Here is a 26,023-nt window from a genome sequence, read left to right as displayed (position 1 = left end):
AAGATTTCTTCAAGGTTCTTAATAGGGATATGTTCCCTAGATTTAAGGAGAAAAAAAAAAGGTGGTATGGAACTTGTTGTGATACTAGGATAATGAAAAATGTATCGCTTAACAAGGTTTGCATTATTCAGAGTTATGCTCATGTGAGTGTGCGCTCTAATCCCCAGCCAATACGTTGCTTGGTAACCAGTTACCTGCACACCTGCTCTGGAGCTATAAGAGACAGTGCATGTATGGTTATTGGTCGTATTTAATACAGGAGAAAGAGATAAAAATCCAACAAATATTAATATTTTATACAACAATATATCTTTTACCTTATTATTGCACTTACTGTTTAGCCAATGATATATATGTATATGTATTTTTAAAGAGTTACTGTTTCCCATCACACTAGTACCTCCCAAGTAGCATGAGAAAGGACTTAAATTCCTTTCAGAGCATCTGTAATGAACTCTGTTTGCTGCAGACAACAGATGCTACCGTTAGGAGGGATTTTGCACTTAGGTGAGAGAGAAGGCTGAATGGAGAATTTCCGTTTATAAAAGATTCCAACCGGGAAGGCAGAATTATTCTAGAATTGGTCTGACCATAAGGGTCTGCCTGCACGAAGGCTTGATTAACAGAGCCCTAGAAATATCAGTCATTGTGATTAGGTTGTGGTGTAGCTGGATTGTTACTGATTATTTCCCTCTCAAGTTTGAGAAAGAACAGTTCTGCCATTGATTGTGAGGCAGTGACCTCGTGGGGAAGCCTAAAGCAAGCTTTGGGACTGGCACATGAAAATCATGTATTTTTTTTTCCATTAGAAAGCTGATTGCACACTATGTATTTCAGTCTCAGGGGCTGCTAGAAAGGATGTCCCGAGGGCCTCAGAGTCATTTCCTCTAACTGCTGGTAGGATCACAGCATTCTTTTTAGAGTTGGAAGGTACCATTAGAGATCACTTAGTTTATTGGTTCTTTGCCCTGTCTGTACATTAGAATCACCTGGAGAGCTTTTAAACATCGTGATGCTGGGGCTCCACCACCAGAAGATTCTGATGCTGGGCCTAAGGTGGAATTTGGGCCAAAACAGTAAAGAGGTAGAAAAAGGCCGGGTATGTAATTCTAACTGATGGCTCTCCAATTAAAGGGAAACATTGGGAGTTAGGAAGACACCTTCCCTTTCTATTAGTTACCATCTTTTTATTCTAGTTAGTCTTAATCATTTGGTTAACCAGAGTGGGGCCCCCCTGCTTAGGGCAGAGAGGAGCAGCGTGGCTGCTTGGCTGCTTCCGTGGCTTCTTTGGACATCATCCTGGAGTCACAGGTGGGCAGTGAAGATTTTGTTCTGAAAAGACTCTAAAATGGATCAGACCAGTCCCTTAACTGAATTAACTCCAAGGCCACTCAGTTCCCAAGGCCAGCTATTTACTCGGACTCTGTTTTGTTGATGGCACATTGCCCATGTCCTGCCGTGAGATTAAATGACAGCATCACGATACTTCAAAACCCAAACTCCAACACTATAAAGATGCATGAATATCAATCCCCTATCATGTCTAGGGAGAAATTAAAATCTAAAGACTTAATAAAACCCACAGGAATTCAAGTCCAAAGTCATATTTTCTTGCTACAGTGCTTTATAAGTCCAAGGAAACTAAAATCAATCCATTCTCCTCAATTTGTTATTTTGATCAGTCTTAGTGAGAGGAGTTCTTGATTCTGGATAGATTTGGAGATTTTCCAGGAGCTGAAGCCCAGGTGGAATCTAAGGAGGACTGGGGAGATAGAAACTTAACCTCTTTGTCCTCACTTTACTCATCTGTGAAATTGGGGTAGTACTAGTGCTAACTTCTTAGAGTTGTTTGAGGGATCAAATAAAATAATTCACGTAAAATACCTGTAGCTGTACCTGGTACATAATAAGCACTCATTGATTAATCATTATTTTTATTTGGCCTCTGCTTACTCATTTAGTCCCACTGATCCTCCCGCACTATGGGTCTGTTCTTAGCGAGTTGCTGTTCTCTGACTCGGACACATTTTCTGAGGTTTTCGTGTTTTTGCCCATGCCGGTTCTTCTTTGGAATGCCTTTGTCCATCTCGACTGTCGGGCAAAGTCTTATTCCTCTTTCAATTCTCAGTTGAAGTGCTTTGTCTTTAGTGGAAGGACTTAAGTGTCACTTCTCTTGGGCTTCCATTTTCCAGTGTACACGCCCTAAAAAAGCAAATAACCCCCATTCTCCTAAGTCTGTGACTGTAAACTCCCTGAGGTTGGTGACTGAGCTTCCTGTTTTTATTTCTTAGTGCCTAACAGCAGTAATGACATGGAACCTCCATTGAATGACTGTGTAAATGAGAAGGTTCTTTTCCGGGACAAAATTTCAGGTTTTTAAAGCTTTGCACGTGTGGTATCTCATGGAGAACCAGCCATTCAGTCTGTTACCTGATGCGATTCAGTGGAAACTTTAAATGAAAAGAGAACCTTAGAATACAGATAATTGCTATTTTCACTTAAAACTACTTTTTAAATAAAGTCTAAATTCAGAACTAATAGCAAATTTTTAACCTGTACTAATTATTGTTGGTGTAGGGGGAAGGGGAAAGTAATTCACATCTAACCTTTTAGCTACCTTCTTTGCTGAAATAACTTTGCTGTAACTAATGATACAGTTGATGAAATCTCTTGTTAATGAATTGCAGTGCTGCCCTAAATAAGTTAGTTAGTCTCCAGACAAACCATTCTACAATTCTTGTATACTGATCATTCAGATCTTTTTCTTTTTAGCTTTTTAAAAGGTCAACTGGTTTATTTTCATGTATTTAGCAACAGTTTACCAAGCAATTTTTTAGAGCTGTCATTGTATTAATTTTCATGGTTTTAGTAATTGTGAATTTTATATTTCCTTGGGAAGCAATTAATACATTTAGGAAACTCTCCTGGGTTTCATAAACACTTCCAATTAAATGTATTGATTTGGCAGTGGTTTCTCTTTGGTATTTGTTTACAAAGACCAACAAGCAATTCATGTGGCCTTGTCTAATGTGAATGTGTGCAAAAGTGGCGCAATTGAAGATATTATTTCTTTTTCCTTCAGAAGTTAATTAGTTCTATAGGTTATTATTGGCCTGTAAGCACCTGGAGGGCAAGGATAACGTCTTGTGCATTATTATATTTCACCCAGGGTCTAGCTGAGTCCCTGTATATGTGAAGGACAGGGTTGGTGTCCCTAGCAGCAATTGCATAATTAGAGGAGCTTTGTCACTGGCCAGTGTGGGGCCTAGAAGGAGAGTCAGCAAACAGCTTGGGGCAGGAGCTTAGTAAGTGTGGGAAACAGGACAAATGCAGCCTCTCAGAAGCACTAAGACTAATTCGGAAGTGGAAGCACAGCAGGGGTAAACCTGCCTAGGAAGCCCAAGAAGGAGGATCAGGATCCAATCTGGGCACTTCTGGATGTGGTGCAATTTTTAAAATACATTTGAGGTTGAAATCACCTGGGAGATATGGGTGAATAGATGTTTGCAGAAACTTGAGATAGATCCTGAAGTCTGGGAGTAGGAGTTCTGGTGAAGAATATTTGTGATGTTTTCTCACTCTGGGGTGTTTGTGAGTGTGTGTGTGTGGGGGGGGGGGGGGTGCATGTGGCATGTTTTTATGTGGGGTTGTGTAGCTAGGGGTGAAGGTGGAGAGGTAGTAAGATAATGATGGTGACAGCACTGACCTTGGGTCAGTTCACTTCAATTATCAAACAATTTACAGTATTTAATATTTTCTAGGCATCTTGCTACCCTTGAGGAGCTCAATCTTATAGAAGGGACAACTATAAAAAATGTTAAGAATGTTACAGTGTGTTGTGGCTAGCACAATAACAGAAATATTTTCAAGGTATACATGGAGACCCAAAAAAGGAATTGTAGGCAGGAAGGGCTTCTTTGAGGAGCTGTATTTTGAAAAAGAAACAAGAGCTTTGCAGGGTTTCCCTCTTAGATGGAGAGAGGCATTCCAGGTGGAGGAAACAGCAAGGTTTTTGGGGCAGTGTAAGCTATTGAGTGGTTCATTTCTAAGTAGATTCAAAATATTAAAACGAGAATCCCCAGTGTCCCACCCTCTTTCCAAGTACAGCCCCACCGGCCTTGTCATTTGAAGTTTGTCTTGGGGAAAGAGTTCCATGCAGAACAAACAGCCATGAGTAAAGACACTATAATATAAATGTGCTTTGTGCATTAAGGAACATCAGGAGGCTAGACAGCAAAGGTAAAGAGAGAACAGAGAGCCAGAGGGCCAGATGCTTTATAGCCATGGGAAGGGCTTTTGGGCCATCGAGGACTTCATCTGGAGCTTTTCCCAGGGAAGGTAGGACAACTTTTATACTTTGAATTCAAAAGGGAAGTGACCCAGTAGAGGTGGGGTGGTTTCTTAGAGTTTGAGAAGGAGGTAGGAATTTGGGGACTCCTTTAAATAGAGGATATGAAGGCATTATGTGGTGGGGAAGAGGTTCACGGAAGCTTGTTGGGGTGGTCAGCAAACCCAGAGATCTTGGGAGCAATGGCCACGTTCCACTGTGACCAGTCCTGTAGGCAGTGGAGGGCTGCACCGTAAGAGGTCGTGAAGTGCGGTGGTTAAAACTGAGGACTCTGGGGTCAGGCAGGAAGGTCAAATCCCAGCCTTACCACTCACTCTCAGCAAGTTCCTTAACCTCGGTGACTTGGTTTTCCACCTTCATAATGGGGCTGGTAAGAATCATATTCAGGATAGTAATAGTATTAAGATAATTTTCCCTCTATCTTTCTAAGTTCTCGGCTTGGGTCCCTGTAACAAATACAGATTAATAAGAGAAAAGCAAGCAAGTTTATTACCCTGTACATTGCACATGTAACACATGGAAATACCCAGAAATGAGCAACTCAAAGAGGTGGCTTTGAACTCCAGCTTATAGCATCTTCAACATAAAACAATATATTTTTAGAAAAGTCACACACACAAAAAGGACCTTGAGCCTCTAGGGGTGGCAAATTGTGGAAAGACAAATATATGGGAAACTAATCATAGATAAAGGCAAGTTAGTGAAGTTTGTCTTGTAGATTCCTCTGGTGCTGTCTCCAGATAATAAAGGTCTGAAGTCATCTCCATTTGGTGATTAACTTTTGTCCTCTCTTCTAGAAATGGGAGGAGAGACACCTTTATAAATTTATATCCTGCTTTTAGGCAAATAGAGGGAGGGCAGAGATCTTTTCTTATATCTTCTTCTTCTCAATTGTCTTCAGCTCAAAATAATTCTTATGCCAAAGTGGCATATATTGGGGTGGCATATTCTGCTATCCTTCAGGCACCTACCTTGTAAGGTTGCCATGAGGAATGTGTCAGCTAATATATGCAAATTGCTTAGAACAGTGGCTAGCACATAGTAAGTGCTATATAAGGATGTGCTGTTATTATTACTACACTCTGGGAAAACCAGGGCCCATGCCCTGTGGACAGTTTTGACAGATGCATCATGTAACAGAAGGAATAGTCACAATAAATGTGACCATGTGGACCCGGGATGGGGCCTCTTCCCTGTGTGGGCCCTGGGATTCTTACAGAACTCAGTGAAGGGAGGTGACCAATAGCCAGGACCCCAGTCCCTGGGACTGGATTTCTCATCAACCTTAGCAGAGAAAGGCTGAGACCTTTAATTTGATCTAGAAAAATAAAGAAATGTGATGTTTCTCAAGTGTATCATGAAGCAAATTCTTAGTGGTTATGTGTGCTTAGGGAGCTATAAGCAGCTATAAATTGCTGAAAGATAGATTTTGAGATGGGAATAGGTGGCAAGTAATGGTGCAAATGCGGGCAGGGGTCAGATCCAGATGGACCTTAAATGCCCTTCTCATGACTTGGCCTTTATTCTGCAGATGCTGGGGAGCCAGAGAAGGACTTTTAAGCAGGGGTGACATCATCTGGCTTAGATCTTTCATGACTTTGTTGGCAGCAGTAGTGTAGATGTGAAACTGTCAAGACTGGAGAGAAAAAGCCATCAGTTGAAAGGCTGTTGCAATGATTCTGAGAAAGAATAGGGGCCTGGATTAAGATATTGGCTGCTGGGACAAAGAAGAGACTATGGATCTGAGACATATTTAGAATACTTGGATCTGATACTGCAGACGTGAAGTCAGGCTTCTGATCTTTGGATATTGAAAGTTGTGAAAGTTGCTCCTTTTATGCTTGGGATGCCTGTGTCCAAGTGGAGGTGTCAAATTTGGGTTGAGGTAGAGGTTTGGGGGTCAAAAGGATGGAGGTGCTTAGAGAGGGAGCAAAATTGTTAAAGGCAAGGTGGTAAAGTGAAAAGAGAAAGAGCCGAGTCTGGAAGCCTGGAAACACAAAAGACTTTGGTGAGGATTACTGGGAAGAAAGTTCAGGCTGACAAAAGACAACAGGGAGAGGTTTGTTGCTGAGGAATGAGGGAAGGAGTTTCTAGGAAGCTTTGTAGTTAAATTTAGAGATTTGGGGAACTGAGGGGTTTTGTTGGTGAACTTCAGTAGACTGGCAGGAGAAGATGTCAGCTTTCAGTATGCCAAGGAAAGTACAAGAAGCATGGATGTGGGGAAGGTAAGAGTGGACCATGTTTTGAAGAAATTTAGGCACGAAGGAAAGATGCAGATGGTAGCTAGAGGGGCAATGCTGGGCCAGGGAGTAATCCCCTCCCACCTCCAGTGTAAGAACTTATTTAACATGCCCTGAGAAGGATAGCAGAGAGAGAACATCTGAGGACTCACGTTTTCTATCCTTAGAAGGCAGGGAGGTCGATAGTGCTTTTTAGAATTCTCTCTAAGGCGAGGCTTAAAAAGTTATCAATTTAACTGTCTGAAAAATTCACATAAGTAAGATGACATCAGTGAGATGTTAAGTGACGAGTTTCTATATTTAATTGACATTGTCATTTTGTCTTCATTAAAGTTTGACCCTTGTGTTTTCTAAAATACGTTTTATTCAACATAGGTCATGGCTCTCTGGCAGCTTCCTCTCACTGCGTGGCTGGATGTACTTTGTCCCACAAACCTTTTGAAACACTCATTTAAATTTCATATGAAAGCACACATTTTATTCCACAGCACAACGCAGAAATTTAAAACTATTAGTCAAGTGCTGAACAGTGACGAAATCCATTTTTTTCTGATTCAAGAGGACACGTGCTTCTTCGGAGAAAGGAATGGAGCTCTTATTTTGGAGAAATGGTTGGAACACCGTGGGAGGTATATTTGGGTAATTGTAAATATAGGCTTTCCTTGCGTGAATGAATCTTAGATCGTTAGTTAGGAGTATTCTGAAACAACACAATTACCAGTGAGAAAACACTCCGAAGCCTCATTGGACTCCGTGGTTTCTTTTATTAACTGTAACACCTGCCGTTTCACAGTCTGTGCTGCTGTCTCCAGATACAAAGTGAAGGGGACCCACAAGAAGAATTGGGCTCATGGAAGCCTCCAAACAATAAAATGACAAGGAAACTGTGTACTGCAGCCTCAGTCATCTGGGCATGTCGAGTAAAAGCAATTTTCTTTTGGTTGGAAGAAATGTGTTTGATCTGAACTGTTCATTTAACACATATTAGAGAAGTGGTCTTTCTGTGCCAGGTACTGTGCGAGGCTCTGGAATTATGGTGATGATTGAAATGGATGAAGTCTCTGATGTCATCAATGGTTTCGTGTAAAATGACAACACTACAAAAACAATTACATGTGTGAAGAATGAAACAGTGATGTAAGTGGTATTCAGCAGTCGGGTGTGGACCTAAATCCATCAACTCTACCCCTTTCCTTTCATGTGCTGTAGGTGAAGAAACTGACTCACCATTCCTGATGTTTCCTCCATGTGAGGGGACGTCCATTAGACATCCTGACTGGTCTCTGCCACTACTTCCCTCCCTCCTCCTCTCCTCCCCATGGAAGGAGAGGAGACTCACCTGGTGGTGAGTTTTGGACAGGACCTGGGCACACCTGGCTCAGCCTGTGTCCCTTCCTGGTATGGATCTTCACTCATGACTTGATCACTGCCTTAATGACCTCCTAAAGGCCCACCTCTTAACACTATCACATTGGGGTTCAAACTCCCACATCTGGGTTTTGGAGGGACACATACATTCAAACCACAGCATGGTGGTAGTGGGGTCATATGCCCAAGAAATGTATAGAATTAGCCATAAGGATGATGCATGAAAAAGAAAACATATTATGCAAAGCCAGCATGGATGTTAATAGATGGAATTTGAGTCTGAGTTAGATATTCGTCTGATGGGAACATATGTCCTGGTTGGTATTATTCCATTAAGGAAAGCAAAGATAGAAAAGATAGGCAGGCTTTGTTTGAACAAAGAAACTTACCGGCACACTTGGAACTCATGAACTTAATAGCCCTTTCTCACTGTGGGAGACCCCACAAGACTCGTTAGAAGAGCATGTTAGAAAAACAGATGCCTTGGCCAGAAAACAAAGGGACAGTACAAAGGAAAGAAACAATCAGTTTCAGCAAATAGTACTTGCCTTACTTGTATTAGGGACAAAAGGGGCCCATTTAAGAGACGAAAGCTGTTATGAACCTCACTTGGCCTTCCTGAATGGGATAAGGAGGCAATGCAGGGAAAGAAAGCTCCAGAGGCATGCCTTCCTACCACAGAGTTGCATGTGGACTGCTATTTTGTATGGAATATTTAAAAGCTTAGATAAGACTGTCTAAGGGAGCCTGTGGCAAAGGCGTTGGTCAACCCTAAGCTGCCAGGGGATCAAACCTCAGAAGGTTCAGTTCAGGAATCCGCTGAGGGTGATTCTGCTACTGAAACAAATGTGGAGAGACAAGGAAGCTCCCCAAAAGGAAGCCCCGAGGCCTGAGGCCCAGGACAGACATGTCTGCTCAGGGGAGATAGTGGAGGCGTGGAGGCAGCACCACCAGGCACAGCCCATTGAGGCACTTGGAGCTAAGATGGAAAATAGGTTGAGGAAGTTTGAGTATATTGGATGGGAAAGACAGACATCTTTCAACTTTGTTAGAAGTCAGCATTGTTTCCTTGACAGAAGACACTATTTGTTTGGTGGGATTTTTCACCAGATATAGTTAACAAAGTGCCTTGACTACTCAACTGCTGGTCACTTTCTCCTAGTAGAGTTGAAGGTCATAGGCCATGTGTTCTGGACACTGTACCAAGGCTGAACAGGTTCTTCACCTGCTCTTCTTCGCTTGGATACTGCTGCGTTGCTGTTGCGTCTTTGGCAACACTAAGCATTTGGTTCTGGGCTTGTAACATTGAGGAGGATACAGGCTTTAGAGTTGGGATTGGCTTCTTTGCTAAACTCGGTCAGTGTGGGCCAGGGCTGGAATTCTCTTGTAAATCCTATTGACTCTTTGGGCCCTTGATAAGTAGGGCATAAATGAAAGACATCTATCTTTTGAGGTCCTGAAAGGTCATAACCTTGGCTGTGAGCATGCAGAGAACTTAGCACCTTGAGAATAATAATTGATAATTATGTTGCTAGCATGGCTTTTATATGCAATGTGTGGTTTTGGTTTTGGGGGTTTTTTTCTTTGAGTTTTTAAGTCTGCCAAAATGGTAGGAGAGAGGTGGGACTGGAGAGACTGGAGACATAAGTCAGGCTAGACAGGTCTGGGCCTCAGCTTGTGTGCTGAGGAGTTTAGACTTTATCTTGAAGGACATGTACATCCTTCAGGAACTTTGGGCAGAAAAGTTTGGTGACAGGATTTTGTCTTAGAAAGTCCCTCTGGCTGCTTATGGGAGGACTGGGGGTAGGCAGGCAGAGAGATCAGTAGGGAGGCCATGGATGTAACATGGGTGAGAAAGGACAGTGGCCTTCACTCAAGGTAGCTGAGTAGCTATGATGTGGGAGGAGATGAAGAACTGGTGGGCCTTGGAGAGTGGATGTGGAGGTTGAGGGATCGTATGTTATTAAGAGTTATTTACATGCTTTTGGCTTGGGTGACCAAGCAGATGGTGATGTCCTTTGTGAGATAGGGAACTAAGAACAGAACAAAACAAAAGGAAGGCAGTGGTGGCAGTCGTAGTAAGGGGTATGAAGTCCTTTTGAGCCCTTAGTAAGTTCCAGGCTGTGTGCTAAACGCACTGCATGGATGATCTCATTTAATATTTGCAGCAATGCAATGTGCTAGTTATCACTAACATGTGCATTTTACAGAGGAGGAAACCCAAGTTCAGAAAGATTAAGGAACTTGCTGGTAGTCATACTTCTTGGGATTAGTGAAACACAAAGTTCAGAATCAGATAAATTTGAGCTCAAATTCTGGATCTCCTAGTTGTGGGAACTTAGGCATATCAATAACTGGTCTACAGTAGAGATAACACTTGCCTCATAGGATCTGTGAGATGACCATGCAGGAAGCTCTATCATGGTGCTCGGCATGCAGTAAACACAGTGGAGAGTAACCATCAGTGGCAAGGTGTTCTCTAATTATTACCCTTATTATCAATATTTTCATTTCATAGACTTGCAAAAGGAAGCCCAAAAGGATAGCTGATTTATTATTTGCGCTGTGTCGGGAAGCTAAATGTGTTCTTCTGATTTCAAAGCCCATCTTCTTTTTACTACACCAGGCTGTCTTTCATTTTCTTATAAGTAAAATGATCAATATTAACTTTCTGATGTCTCAAAAAGTTATTAGCCTCCAGTGAAGCTGGAAACTATGTGGGCTCCCAAGGTAATTTTTGCATGTGTGGCTGTGTTGTAAGTTGCATCTTGAGGGTTCCAAGCTCCTAATGTTATCATGTAGCTGTAATAAATTAGCTCCCCACATGGTTCTCATATTCCCCCAGTACTGAGATTTACTTCCCTAGAGAAATTCCAACACACGAGCATGGAACACTACAGCAAATCCATGGCATCACAGTTTGTAACAGCAAAAATTCTGGAGGAAAAAAACCCCTGAAACTCAAATGTGCCTTGACAGGAGACAGAATAAAAAATTGTGCAGTGTATGTTCCACACTGGACTTTAAACACTAGGAGGGAAGAGATTGTTTCTGTTTTGTTGACTGTGGTGTCCTAGCACTTAGAATGGTGCCTGGTACACACAAGGGTCCTTCAAAACGTTCATTGAAAGAGTAGTATTATCTTTTAATTCTACTTTTTCATGAACATTTTGAAGGGATCCTCATATAATCCCATTGTGTGGGACATCTCACAGCAGGGAATAATGAATAAATTACAGCTACATTTGTCAACGTGGAGGAATGTCAGAAACATGAGCGTGACAAGTGAGGTGTGAGAGGAACCGCAGCACGAGGCCACTTCTTTAAAGTTCAAAATCAAGCAAAACCAAATAACAATGTTTAGGTATATAGCAAAATATGGAAAATCTATACATAAACACAAGCGAAGGATAAAGAACCAAGGTTCAGGATTGTAGTTGTGGCCGTAGAGGGGTGAGCGCCCAAACGTGGCTTTGGGGAGGGCACATAGAAACTCCTTTTGGAAATGTTCTGTTTCTTAAATTGGGTGGAAGGTTCAGCAGGATTTTTTTCATTACTTTTTAAAAATTGATTATGCATGTTCATGGGGCACAAAGCTGACCGTCACCACCTGTGTCCAAGACGTGATGATCAGATCAATGCTGTCAGCATGCCTATTACCACAAATTGCAATTATTCCCCGTTCCCTGCTTCATAATTTACATAGGAATTACATATATTCATATACAGATTCCCACTTAAAAAAAGAGAACTAATGGCAGGTTGATCAAAGAGAAGCAGGTAACTGGCAAGAAGGATGGCACACTAGAGATTCAGTGCGTGGGCTTGCATTCTTCTTGGCTTAGCAGGAGCTTCCTCTCTGGGAGGCTACTGGAAAGGCTTTGGAGTTGTCACTGAGGTGGCCTTCACAGGAGGGTGAGTGTATGCAGGAGTCTTGGAGTTGTCGCAGGGCAGCCATGGGGTGAGAGACCAGCTCCACCTTCTGGGAGGGAGAGCAGTCTGGAAACCCCAGGAAGGCGAGGGGTCCCTAGTTTAGTGTTGGTGAGGGAGCTGACCGTGGGCTTTGTGCCGACCTCCATGTTCTCAGTGGCTGCTGCACACAGCCAGGAATTTTGTTCCAGAGACTCGCCTTGTCCTGCCCTCTAACTTACTATGTGAACTTGGTAGACAACATCTCTCTGGGCTTCAGTCCCCTCTCGGTAAAATTAAGGGATGAGACAGGAGCACTCGTCTTCAAGCTGTGTCAATGTCACCTTTAGAAGTCCGTGGTGATTCTGTTGGGTCACTTAGGGAGGGAGGGGATGCAGTTGACAAGGAGGTCCCAGCCTTGCCACCCACAGTTCAATCAGGGCAGCCACTCATGGATTTTCGATGAGGGTACTTCAAAAAGTTCATGGAAAAATAGCATTGAACTTGATAAGTGCCCTTCTGTGTTTAGGTTCTGTGTACAATTCCATTTCACAGGAGGGTTCTGTCGCTAAAACAAAAAGCAATGAAAACCCAAACAAAAGCTTGGAAACAACTGATCTAGATTAGTGTTTCACAAGCCTACCTCTACACCAAAGTACCCTGAAGAATTAAAAAAAAAAAAAAAAATTTCCAGATTCCCTAGACCTTACCCTTGTCTTATTGAATCAGTATTTCCAAGAGTAGGGTCTCAGGTTCTCAGCTTTTATAACATGCTCCCTGCATGGATCTCACAGTGGCAGCCCATCTCTGGTCCAAAGACTGGTGTTTGGAAACTATCGTTGTGAAGGAACTTCAGAGTTCTCCTCTAAACGCTGACAGGCCGTGAGTCTGTGTTTACATTCCTCCTGTGTATAACACCTTCTGTTCCATTTGTTTATTTTCCCCCCATTCCTACAAAACAACAGCTTCTGAGAACCAAAATATCAAAATGAAACTGCCATCCTACTTTTATTTTTTTCCCCATGAACAAAATTTAGAGTTGTTTTTCTGGTTTTTATTTCTTCCCCCTCTTTGAATGTCGTGTATAAAAATAAGCTCTTTGTTTTTCGACAGTGCCTACCACTGTAGCTCCCACATGCTTTGGAAATCATGCCATTCAAGTTTGCATAGATACTAAAGGAGCCTGGGGAGTAATTTCTTCTTGCATCGTTTGGGCGACAAAATATTTCTAAACTGTGCTTTGACACTGACTTTGAAATATTTCTCTCTTCCTGTTTGTCCCCGCCTCCTGAAAATATATAAGCATGCTTGATTGAACAGCCCACCAGAGAGAGTTAAAGACAGGGCTGGGAACACCTGCCCTTGAAATAGGGTGTGTGGCTAGTAGCCCTTAACAAAGAAATAGGATTCTGAGAAAGGCTGGTGAAGGGCAGATGGAAGAATTGAGGAAATATGTGTGCTAAAACATGAGGTCAGACTAAGAAGATTAAGACTTTCAGCCCACAGAGATGATGGCTGCATCGAGAGATGATCAAAGACAACGAAGCCACAAAGGGCATCAATATGTTCGTGTTCACCAAATTCCAAAGCACAGGAATGGCCAGGGAAGACTCTTTGAAGCCTGAAAAGGAGAAATTTAGAAAAAAGCAAAAAAACATTAGTTTGCACAGTGAGCCATAAGCTTTTGGAACAAATCACTCCCAAGGTATGGTCTGGGTTGAAAATAATAAAAGTTCAAGGAAGATGAAATATTTATGAATTGGGTTGCACACAGTTGTAGAGGCACAATGGTTTTCAGAGAGTGAGTTATGCCGTCCTGTCGTACCTCTGACATTTTGTGTTTGGATCAGTACTATGTCCGAGACAGAATGCTGAGCTAAGTTTACTCTGCAGTTAAACTAATGTGACAAAATCTATGTCCTTAAAGGGCTGGGGGGCATGTCGGGGATGGCTTCTTTAGTCAAATGCCTTAAAAAGTTTAAATAATGGACACAATTTTCTCACTCTGTAGACATGTCTTGCTGTAAGAAAACTCTCCACCTCTTCTTAAAGCCCCATGGTTTGTCAGTTGCTGGGGCTGTTTTCATTCACACAATGAGGCTGGGGCAGAATTGAAGCAACTGTAATGGTAGAAGCATTATGCAGCCCCTAAACAGGTTAGTGGGGCCAGAAAGGGAAAAGACAGGAAGGGGCTTCACTGATGATGCTATTGTATACCCATGAGGCCCACTCACTAGTAGTGAGAAAGCCACACGAATACTTTGTGATATGCATGGGAATTCCTTTCTGGGGCAGGCATGGCCTTGCCACCTTCTCATCCTGCTTCACCTATGCAAAGGGCTGACAGTTGAAGTAGATAAATAGTGGAACCTTGTATCTTGGGATATGAAGGCAGCCACAGAAAGAAGGAGAGAGAAGAAGGGACATAAAAGCAGTGGTTGTTAGCTTTCCTTAAAATTTTCTCAGGTTCCAGTGAAATATACCTAGAAATAAATTATTCTATTAATAGTATACCAAACAGCAGGACTAAGAGTTGATTCCTGCTCACCCTATCAAAATTACACTGCTAAAATGACTGAGTCATATAAGAAATTTGATTAGAAGCTTGTTCTGTTTATTACCATGTAACAAATTACTCTAAAACTTGGTGGCTGAAGCTACAGCCATTGAATTATGCTCATGGATACTGTGAATCAGTAATTTGGATGGTAAACCTCTCTTTCCCAATAAACGGGGCCTCCAAATGGCCAAGGGCTGAATTCTCTGGAGAGTTCTTCACTCATATATCTGGCACCTGGGCTGGGATGACTTGAAGTCTAGGCTCAGTAGGAAATGTCAACCAGAGAACTTATACCTGGCCTCCCCATGTGGCTTGGATTTTTCACAGCACAGCGGCTGGGTTCCAAGAGGGAGTATCCATAGATGGAGCAGATGGAAGTTACATGGCCTTTTCTGACAAAGTCTGGTTTCAGAAATTATGAAGTGGTCACTTCTCTTGCATTCTTCCGGCATAAGTGAATCTTAAGGCCAGCCCATACTAAAAGAAGGGGTGTTAGACTCCATCTCTTGATAGGGAAATGGTAAGGCGGCATTGCAGAAGAGCACATGGGAGCGTAGATACTGTCATGGCCATTTTGCCATTAAAATGAAATACAGTTTACCACAAGGACAGATAAGTATATGTATGCATGTATAAATAATCACCTTTTTCCACGTTAAGATCTGAGAGGGGAATTCTATTGGCATTCGGGTGACAGGAAATACAGGATGTGTTTATTGGGGGATGGAAAGAGGGCAGGAGATTAAGAGTAATATTTATAACTTATCCATCAGAAGAGAGAACCTGAATAAAACTCTCTTCAATAAAGGATGAGAAAACAAAAAACAATATGGAGCCTTTGGAAAGTCTCTGCAACTTGAGAGAAGAGGACCATTGCCTTGAAGATACAGGTGGAATATTGTTAAAAAGTGACCTATTAAAGGACATAGAAGAATGGTTTCAAAATCTTTGGAAGGATGAAAGAATGTAACGGAGACTGCAGAACATTGTATCAGTTACCACAAAGAGAAAGTTTAGATTGCAGATAAAGTGATCACAGAGATGAGCATGACAGCCAAGTTAATCCATGTGGAAGCCAGACAATAGTGGAACTGTATCAGGGGCTTCTGAAGATAAAGTTAGCACAAATGATATGAAAGCAATAACAGATGACAGAAAGAAGACGACTTTTCCAAATGGAAGAAAGATTGAGTTGGCATTTGATAGCAATTAATAATTCTCAGAGAAAATAAGCAGAGGTAAGACCTGCTTTCAGGTCTTGGCAAAAAATGTTTGAGCATTATAGATTGTAGCGGATTGAATTATGTCCCCCCCAAACTCTGTGAAGCTTGAATTGTGTCCCCTAAGTTTTATGTATTAGAAACTTAGCCCCAACTGTGACTATTAAGAGGGTGGGAAATCCTATTATGGTGATTGAAAGGTGGCACCTTAAAGAGGTGATTGGATTGCAGGACTGTGCAGTAGTGAATGGATTAAAAATGGTGGTCGGGGCGTGGTTCTGAGGGCTTTAAAAGAAGAGGAGAGTCTGTCTTGCTCTCTCTTTTGCTTTCTCTTCTTCTACCATCTTGAAATGTGAGACCCCCTGGGTCACTGTTGCCACCACCAGACGGACTTTGGACTTCCTAGTCTCAGAAACTGTAAGCAATAATTTTTTTTTCTTTATAAATCACCCAGTTCCATGTATTCTGTTATAAGCAACAAAAATGGACTAATACATAGACAAATAAAAGCCTTGATTCAAAAGCCTATATTCCCAAAAGTTTTTGTATAAAACTCAAGATGAACTCAGACTCATCTCTGCATTATTAAATACCAGATACCGACAGTAATCTCTATGGTATAAAGCACTAGATAGCGATAAGGTTTTGAGGGGAAAAAAGGGTTTGACCAAATTATTTATGCAAGTTTTTATTAATATGTGAAAGCAACAGGAAAGCATTCTCATATATATAAGGGTTCAGAAAGATTATCAAATATGTATGATTTCTGGAAAATTATTAAAGATATGTCTGTCAATGGCTTCTGGGATGAGAAAAGACACATTACAAAAAATTGAGTAATTATGTGATTTCAAATTTCATATTAACAGAGCAACAAGTAGTTAGGAGAGAGACAATTCTGATGCCCTCATCTAACTTAGGGAGAAATGTCAGAGGTGCTGTATTCACTTCTAGAAAACAGATTGAAGATTGATGGAGGAGAGTGGGGAAAACTCGGCCATAATATTTGTAGACTTTGAAGCTGAGAATGGAGCCAGCCTGCCTAGAATACTTCAAAGTCTCCAGACTTAAAGCTCAGAGATGGCAGATAACTGAGAGAGTGGAAATGAGAGTTTGCAGAAGGCAGAAAATTGAAGGTTACGTTGAAAGACCTGTTTACATAAGGACACATAGTCTACTTTCTCCTTCAGAAAGTCCAGCAACCAAATATTGTGCTCCAGGCAAGAACAACAGCAACAAAACAAAAACCCAGAGTGTTCTTTTCTAAAGAAATTGAATGAATATTTGCAGAGAACTTGATCTGGTAGGGTGTGTGTATTGCCCTGGAGTAAAGCCTTTCATATTGTGTCATTTAGATAGCCCTCAATGAAGCTGGCTCTCACCTCCTCACCCTGTCACTCTAAAGGGAGGCTTGTCAGTTGACAAATTCTGCTCTTAGTCAGTCTTATATATGATGAATTTCACAGTATGGGAGAGAAAGTGAAAGATAATCATAAAAAACTGACCCCTGAAGAAACAGAGAATTCAGGGGACCAAAGATAATTTAAAAACAACTCAACCATTCTCAGGTTTAAGAAGCTATTGGAAGCTTTTGCCTCCATAAGAGGAGAACAAGATGCTATGAAAATAAGAAATACAAAGAACAAAGAATAACCCTTGAAAATTAGAGAGATGATGGCTCAAATAAAACATTCACCAGAATAATTCGGAGAAAAATTTGAGAAAACCTCCAAAAGTAGACTTACAAGAAAGGATAAGAGGAGAGAAATGATAGGTCAATTAAGGTGAGGACTTAAAAGTATCCAGTGCGATGGATTTAGCAAAAATAAGGACACTGGTGATCTTGTCAGAAATAGTTTCAGGGGAGCAATAGAATGAATACAACATAAATATCCAAATAATGTGATTCTATTTGGCTGGCTTAAGAAGATTGGCTCAATGGTTTACAGTTAGTGGAAAGGAATCCTGTATTTCATCCCAAGTATATGATCCTAACCCATCCATAGTTCGATGAATAGTAACTTCACAGTCTCAACTTCTTACTCAAAAACTCAAAAACTCTCTGCTATGCAGTAAGTGTCACTTCCTGTTCCAGGTGGGAGGCAGTGATCTCAGGCCAGAAATGAGCTGGGTCAAGGTTGTCCAGATTATTTAATTTATTTTTTAGAAATCTAGGTTATATACCATAATGGATCTTAATAATATAGAATGCATTTAGTTGTAAGTTAGCAATCTCTACTCAGAGAAGGATATTTGGGTTATTTGATTAGTTTATCCATTACTATACTATAAAATGGTGCATGTTTTTTTATATAAGCAGTTAGAGAATTTTCCAGGGGTAAGCATTTTGGTTTTCTGCACATAAACAATAAACTCAGATAAATGTTAGAAGAAACTAATGAAGACCAGGTGGCGAGAAAAATGATCCTTAAAGATTTTTTTTTTTTTGGTGGCTAGCCAGTACAGAGATCAAACCCTGGACCTTGGTATTATCAGCATCACACTCTAACCAACTAAACTAACTGGCCTAAAGTATGTTTTTCTTGAAAGATTTTCATGAAGTATTCATTGATCCTGAGGTAGTACACCACCAGCATCACACCCTAGGAAAAGTAGTAGTTTGCTATATTGATATTATTATTAGATTTTGAGTGGGAGAAAAGGTTGCCTTCTAGGTAAGAACTGTCTTGGAGCTGTTTTAACTACAAAAGAAGGGTTTCCAGCTCTGTGGCGTTCCTTAACTTTGTACCATTGGCAGAAGGCAAAATGATAATGGGTAATAGCTTAAAAAGTCACTTTTTATATAGCAAGTGAGCTTGAGACTTTCAGTCCTGCAAATTAAGTTAAAATGAATGGCTTCTGAGCAGCACATTGGCTGACAGGAAGTTTATAAATGTTATGTCTCCTGAGGTGTTCCAGTAATAGTATGTTTGGGCAGAATAAGCTTTTTCTATAACACTCTCCTTAGAAAGACCAGCAGTCTCCAGAGAGATTGGTTAATAAGTCAGTTACCTGAGTGGTGAAAATGAAACAGAAAAGGTAGGGGAATAAAAAAGACTTTGAAGGAGAAAAACGTTGATTTAGGCAATTCAATGCTTCTGCTACCAGAATGATATTCAAGGCTGGCTAAGCCAGTGTCAGTGGTTTTCCTGGAATTTCAATTTGCATGACAGCCTAATGAACACAGGGTTTGTATCTCGGTCCTGCAGAGCGGATATGGAGAAGATGGTGGACGTGAGATTCAGGCTTGGCGCTGGCAGAGGGCTGGGAACAGTATTGGGGGGGCGCCCAGGTGTGCAACTGATCAGACAGCCCAGTGTGTGGAATGTGGTGGTGTCTCCACGCACTGGGCTCATTCTGCTGTTGCTTTGCAGATCTCAGTGGGAATCAAGGTAGTGGTATGTGGTATATCTGTATGTGACGATCTGACAGTCATGCCAGCAAGAGCATTTTAATTTTCTCATGTAAAGGTGCTCTCAGAGGAAACACAGTTAATTGACTTCTGAAATGCCTTGACACTTTGAGATCATTGGACGAATGGTCCTGTATAAGTTCAAGTACAGAATGTTCTCGGGTATGTGCAAGAAAGCACATCTCCTTAAAAATGGCATGTCGTTTGTCTGAAGTTTTATTTTTTTTTTCTCATCCTTGGGATGCTCATCCTGAGGAGTAGTAGGAGAGAAAAATTGAGGTCTTCACAAATTTCACAGGCCACCAACTCAGCAAGTTTCATGGTTTCATTTTATGCACGTAATCCTACATATGTTTGCACATAGTTTCGCCTATTTTCTGGTAGCCCTAGAAGTTAATAGCTTTGTTGTTAAATAAATGAATGTATTAATTTTAATGTAAAATGATTTTTGAAAAAGTAGTAATGTTTCCTCAGGAAAGCTTCATGAAGTATTCATTTTTCTATCACCACACTGTACATCTGTTTGCCAGTTACAATCATTTGAAGACTTGTTTGCTCTTCAGTTATGATTTTGACTGACAGGGCGAGGAGCAGGGCACGCCATCCTCTTCTCATCTCCCTTCTCCCTTCTGCCTTCCCCTCTCTGCTCCCAGTGCCATTGCGCCCATTCGGGCTGCCATCCCTCCTTGCCTGGACTGTTGCAGTAGCCTTTTCTAAACTGGACTTCTTACTCCAGCTTTGTACCTCTGCAGATCCTCCATACATTAGTGACATGACTGAAGGACATGGCTGATCATGTCAATTCCTCCCACGATTTCCATTGCTTAGAAGAGAAAATCCAAACCCCATGCAAACCCATTCATAAATTGACCCATTTCTACTAATCTAGTGATTCTCAACCAGGGTCAGTTTTGCACTTTGGGGGACATTTGACAATGTCTGCAGATGTTTTTGATCATCACTCTGAGGGGTGTGTGTATGTGTGTGTTACTGGCATCTACTGGATAGAAGTCAGGGATGCTGCTAAACCACCTATTATGCACAGGACAGCCTCCACAACAAAGAATTATATAGTCCAAAATGTTAACAGTGCTGAGGTTGTAAAACCCTGCTCTTCTCTAATCTGCTCATTTCTCCTGTGCAACCTGGACTCCAATCACAGGTAACTATTTGCCCCTCCGTGAACATGCCATACAATTTCGCTTGCTCTTATCTTTGCACGTGCTGTTCTCTCTGGCTGGAATGACTCTCTCCACTTTTACCATTTGGAGGTAAAGTGTTATCATCCCTCGGCTCTCCCAGTACCTTGGGCGTCTATCTAGTTTGTGTTTATGTTGCACCGTAATGTTTTTTTCTCCCTTCTTCCCTCCTAGGCACAGCTATTCATGGTCAGGCATCATGTCTGGCATCTTCGTTTTCCCACCACCTGGTACAAATCTTGGCACAGAGTGAATGTTTGGCATGCTTGTTTGTTGGATGTTTGGATAGATGCATGGATGAATAGAATCTGTATTTAGATCAGAGGATAGTCAGTAGTCCAGTATTGTTTATAATCCAGGCTACTAATATTCCAACTTGGAAATGAATTCCTCTTTTGGTCTATTCCTTTCAATGTCACCTTCTCCATTATTTTCTTTTGATTCCTGCTTTGATTGCTTGTGTGTTGAGCATGGTAGGTGATCAGTAAGTATTTGTTAAAGTTAACTATTTGGCCAAAGGTCTAGGTATAAACACACTGTAGCATTGAATAGCTCTAGAGTCCTTCTCTTTAGGAAGGCAGGAAGGGGATTTCTTTCATTCAGAGTTGATCTTCCTGAACCACCTTTTTCCTACTGTCTCCCTCTCCCTACTCCCCACTTCACCAACTACAGCTCAGTAAACCCTGACAGCTTGGGTGCAGAGCTGGAGACCCCTGGTGTGAGAAGGCGCAGAGGCCTCCCACAGATACAGTCGCCTGTATTCAGTTCACCCCACTCAAGTTGGGAACATTAAATCCTATTCCTGCTGTGCTGGTAATGGCATAGATTTATCTTCTTTGGGTCGCTGCCTCTTCTCTGGGTTCTGTCCCCTTCAATTATGAGTGCTGGTTAGTTCACCCTGCTTTTACCCTTAAATCCCAAGTGGAGCTGTTTTCTATCCTTAGCCTCCCTTTTTGTCCTCTGGAAGAGAATGGTCTTTCCAGTTTCTTCTGAATGCCCTTTCTTCCTCTGACCTGAGACGTGGATCATTAGGGGAAAGAGACTTTATCTAGATCTGGGTTAGGGTGGTTTTCCATACATGGGTCCAGCCTCTCCATTCCCATCTCTCTCTCTCAATAAGTCAGTTGTATGTTGATAGTCCCTAGTTTCGGGCCCCCTTTCTTATTTTCTCGCTCTTATTTTATTATAGATTCTGGTCCTCCTTTATCTGCCACATAATTATTTTCATTCTTATCAAGTCTTCAATTATTCTCCTGGACTCTTGTTCTTTGCCCTCATTTCTCTATAGGTGCCCATTAGCACTTATATCTCTTCCCTCTGTATTTACCCCCTGTCCTTTTTAGGTAATGACATTTTTTCAAGGCCTTTAGCTTGAGACTTCTACCTATTATGATTTTTGAGTTGCAGGTGCTTGGTGGTCTTAATCTTCAAGTTTTATTGGGTCTAGGAAATGGGCTTGAATTGGGGGAAGAAAGGGAATATTAAGGAAGAAAGAGGCAAGAGGTCTTCATTTCACTTTTATACAAAAATGACAAGAATCACAGTGGCAGGGATTCTTATCTATGAAACTTAGTTCTGAGTTTTGCAGAATTTCCCTTTCTTTCTTAGAGCCTTGATGTCTACTTCTACCCATAAACAAAGTTTTAGTAATTTGTGGAATTTGAAAAAGAAAAACTAACCTCAGGAAGGTTGTTATTGGAGCCTATTTGATATTGAGCATAACATGATAAGAAATGTACACCTCCCCTCAGGGGCAGCCAGAGAGGAGATCAGGTGTATTCAAGACCAGTGTCATTGGATCAGAAAAGAACTAAGGCAGAAAAACGTCAGTTTTCAGTAGGGACTCCAATCAGGAAGTTACCCTTCCCACAAATGTAAAATAAAAACAACAAACAAATAAACAATCCCTTCTCTTTCCTTTGCCACAGGCAGACAGAAAATACAGAAGAGCTCACCCAGTGCTCAGAGAGTAGACAGGCCGTAAGTCACAAAACATCAGGAACCGAGAGACAAAAACTGTGTTCCGGGCATTTATTTACACAGGAGGTAGGCAACCAGCATGTTACCAGGCATATGCGAAGGAAGCAAAGAATCCCCAGCAATAGGATTGATAATGAGGGCACAAAAAGTGGGCTCTGAAGTGCATTAAGAGAGGTTTAACAAAAGGGCACTGATGAGAAAAGCAGCTCTCTACTGTGGACCCGGGTAGAATAAGAGCAACGTGGTGAAGACGGAGGGAAACGAGCAATTCAGCATATGTCAGAAGCACAATCCCCTGCCTTCACTGGCTAAGGGTTTTCAGTAATTACTGCATGAGAAAGAACAGGATGTTACTTTTAGAGCTTTACTCCCTTTCTGTTCTATTTTATGTGAACATAGTTCAGTCATTTTCATTGCTTGTTGTCTTCATGAAGTCTCAGGTTAACCTCACCTGGTTTTACTGCATACAGACAGCTGACCTTATTTCAGCCAGGATTCTGGCAACCGGAATGGAAGAATGGGTAAGCAGCACCGCTTACAGAAAGTTGTCATAACCGAGCTCTCCCATCCTCTCCACAAGTTCTTTTGTATAAAACGTAAACCTCCTAAATCAGAGCTTAATTAACCAGGATGCTTTAATAGTTCCAATTCCTGCTCCCCCTCATTGTGGTTTTGAATATTTTATAAATTTTTTTATCTGAAAAATGTCAAATATCAAAAAAGAAAAAGATGGTGGCAATACTTAGTACATGAAAGCTCCCCCAAACCTATTCATGATCAATGAAACAGTATTCTGGGATGGGTGTAGAGTCAGTTCAATCTCCTTTATATGGTTTAAATCAGTAGCTATGGAAACTCCTATTTGAAGTTTATTATAAGCTTGAAATGATGACCTCAGTCATCAAAGAAAGACTCAGCTGTGTTCAGGACGTTGAATGTACTTAGGCTGGAAAGGGAACTAGTAATGCATCTTACAAGGGTTTAAAACAAGGGTTGAAGCAAAGCTTTAAAGAACATTCTGAATACCCGTTTCTTTTAAAATTATTTTTTTAAATGCAAACATCCAAGCACACACAAAAGTAGAAAGGATGATATTATGAACTAGACGTTCAATTAAAGTTCAATTTTTCAGGCAAGACTATTTTCTCGGCAGTGTTATGTGCTTCTTGTTGCTCTATGTCATGAGGCCATAAGGTCTGGTTGTCCCATTTTAAGTGGTGCTAAGATCGATGACTAGGTTCTGGGGCAGCAGCCTCTTCACTCCTTTATGAAGCTTCTGTTCCTTTGATGATTGCTGTCTAGATCCATTATTTCATTTATGGGTTTGCAAAAGGTGATTTTCTAGTTCTAGATTTCCTTCTGCATTTATTAACTCTTTAATTACCCTGAGACACAGCAAGTGTCGCTATAAAGTACAGGAAGGGCAGCACAAATGCCTGGTTCATTTCCTTAATTTATCAGCCTTAAGAATCACATGTTGAGGCCCCAGCAACCAGATTTTTGCTTACCTAACATATGTGGCCTGGGGGATTGTTTTTAAACTATTTGCTAAGGTCATTGGTAAAATGGTTTTGCCTCCCTCATTCTAGAATTATATTATTTTTCTTGGCTAAATATAAGCCTCTTACCTCCCCACATACTCCCTGTCTCCAGCAAAAACTAGTAAAAATTCTCAAGCAGAAGTGACAGTAGAGGCTTTGAGTTGAAGGAAGAGTTACGGTTTTTGTGTTGATTCTTCAAGTATTTTATGATTTGTGTTTAATACAAGGACCTCCCAGACCTGACATTGCAAGGGTAGGTTTAAATATAAATTCTAGACGTTGGAAGGTAATGTATAGCCTCCTCCTTCCGTGTGGAAGGATGTGCACCTGCCTATGACACACGGACAGGGGAGTGCCATGGCAGTAGCCTTTCTCTGTGCTGGCCTTCATGCATCATGGCAAGGGCACATTTGGTGTTGCCACATGCTCTACCAGGTATTTTAGGACATAACAAAGGCATGAATCTATAATTGGCTTAATCCAAGGAATCGTTGGTAACACTATTAGTAGTTTATTTTAGGGGTTGGAGTGGCATGGGGGCAAAAGGAATTATTTGAAGAAGAAAATAATTGTGACTATTTATTCCCTGTTTTCTCTCATTTCTATCATCTCTTGGCTCTTCTCTGAATTCAGAGCTTCATGACCACAAAATGGAGGAAGGAAAAAGCTTCTAGGATTTGGATAAAAAGATTGGTGAAATTTAATTTTTGAAAGCTGTTTAGACTGAAAACTTTTAGGGAAAGGAATTAAAGGCAATACCAAAAAGACCTTGAAGGATAGGGTTGCCAGAAAAAATTCAGGAGGCTCAGCTCAAGTTGGATTTCAGATAACGATTAATTTTTTACTAAAGTATATCTCAGATATTGAATAGGACACACGTGTACTAAAAATTTTTGTTGTTGTTTATCCGAAATCCGAGTTTAACTAGATGTCTTATACATTTATTTGTTAAATCCAGCAACTCTACTCGGAGGGCTCAAGGAACAATCTGGGAGTTTTTGTGGGCTGTGTGCTGAGCCCCTGGCCTTTCGATTATTTCAGGAAAACTCAGGGAAATGCTCATAATGACCATGAATATTCCTGCACAGTGAGCTGATATTCAGCAGAGGAAAGCCTGCTGTTTCCTAATAGGCATCCCTTTTAATTGCCCTCTTACTGGATAAAAGTGAATTTCAATAGGCATAAGTTTTGCAGGGGTCTGAAGACCCCTGCTAATCAGTGTTTCTCACTGAGCATCTTAGTTACATGAGGTCGTAGCCTGGGAACAATGAAATGCTAGGAGCTGGGGCAGTTGTCTTTAGATTTAACCAGGTGAAATTGATGTTAAATAAAATTTTGTTTAGCTTGTTCAGATATCCAGTGAAGAGGCCAGAGTGAAACTTGCATTTTTTCATGACTTGGTTATAGAACTGGAGAAGTTTTAAAAAAAAAAAAAAGGTGTATCTCTTTGTTTCTCCTTGTTTCAATTGCTGTTGCATGAAATAGATCACATCATAGCCTATATTTATGTTGAACCCTGAGAAATTTGTATCAGGGATTTCTCTGTACTTTCATTATTAGCATTATCAGGAATGCCTAGAGGTGTTCTCTCCCTTCCTTCCCCTGCCAAAGTGTATGCTGTTCTGTTGATTTTTGTAGTGTATGTAAACCTCAAACAGAAACAAGGAGATGGCTCCCCAGCCATATTTATGTGATATTGAATAGTTTCGGGGGAGGAGTCTTTATTATAGCATAAGAATTGAGTGTGTGAAGCTTTATGAATATGGTTTTATCCATTCCATATCCCTCTTCTTTTGTAAACTGCATTTTCTTTATTTCAACTTTGTGGGTCCCTAGGAGCTACATTTTTATGAAACATGTCCACACTCACAGCTTCAGTTCGTTGCTCCAGGAATGGTTACTTGATAAAAACAGGGCCAATCATAATACAACTCTGTCTTTGCCCCTTCCTGAGGTGTCTCCAGTATTCTTTCTCCCCAAATCAATAAATTCCCTTTTCCTCAAGCCACAAAGGTCTAGTTGGATTTCTAAGATCTGCAATCAAAGTCCCAACCCAGAACTAAATTTTTACAAAATATAGTGCATAAATTTTCAGGTTACTTTTTTAAAAGAGCAACAAATTAAAACCCAACAGCCTACTGTTGAAATGTTACTGTTTATAATGCTTATAATGCTGTTCCCCTAAAGCTTTTTTTGACCATTCTTTTGAAATTCTTTTTCCCTTCAGTGAACAATCATATTTCATT

The sequence above is a fragment of the Cynocephalus volans genome, chromosome 12 (genome assembly GCF_027409185.1).
Source record: "Cynocephalus volans isolate mCynVol1 chromosome 12, mCynVol1.pri, whole genome shotgun sequence".
Classification (NCBI taxonomy): domain Eukaryota; kingdom Metazoa; phylum Chordata; class Mammalia; order Dermoptera; family Cynocephalidae; genus Cynocephalus; species Cynocephalus volans.
This window is presented reverse-complemented; position numbering follows the sequence as displayed.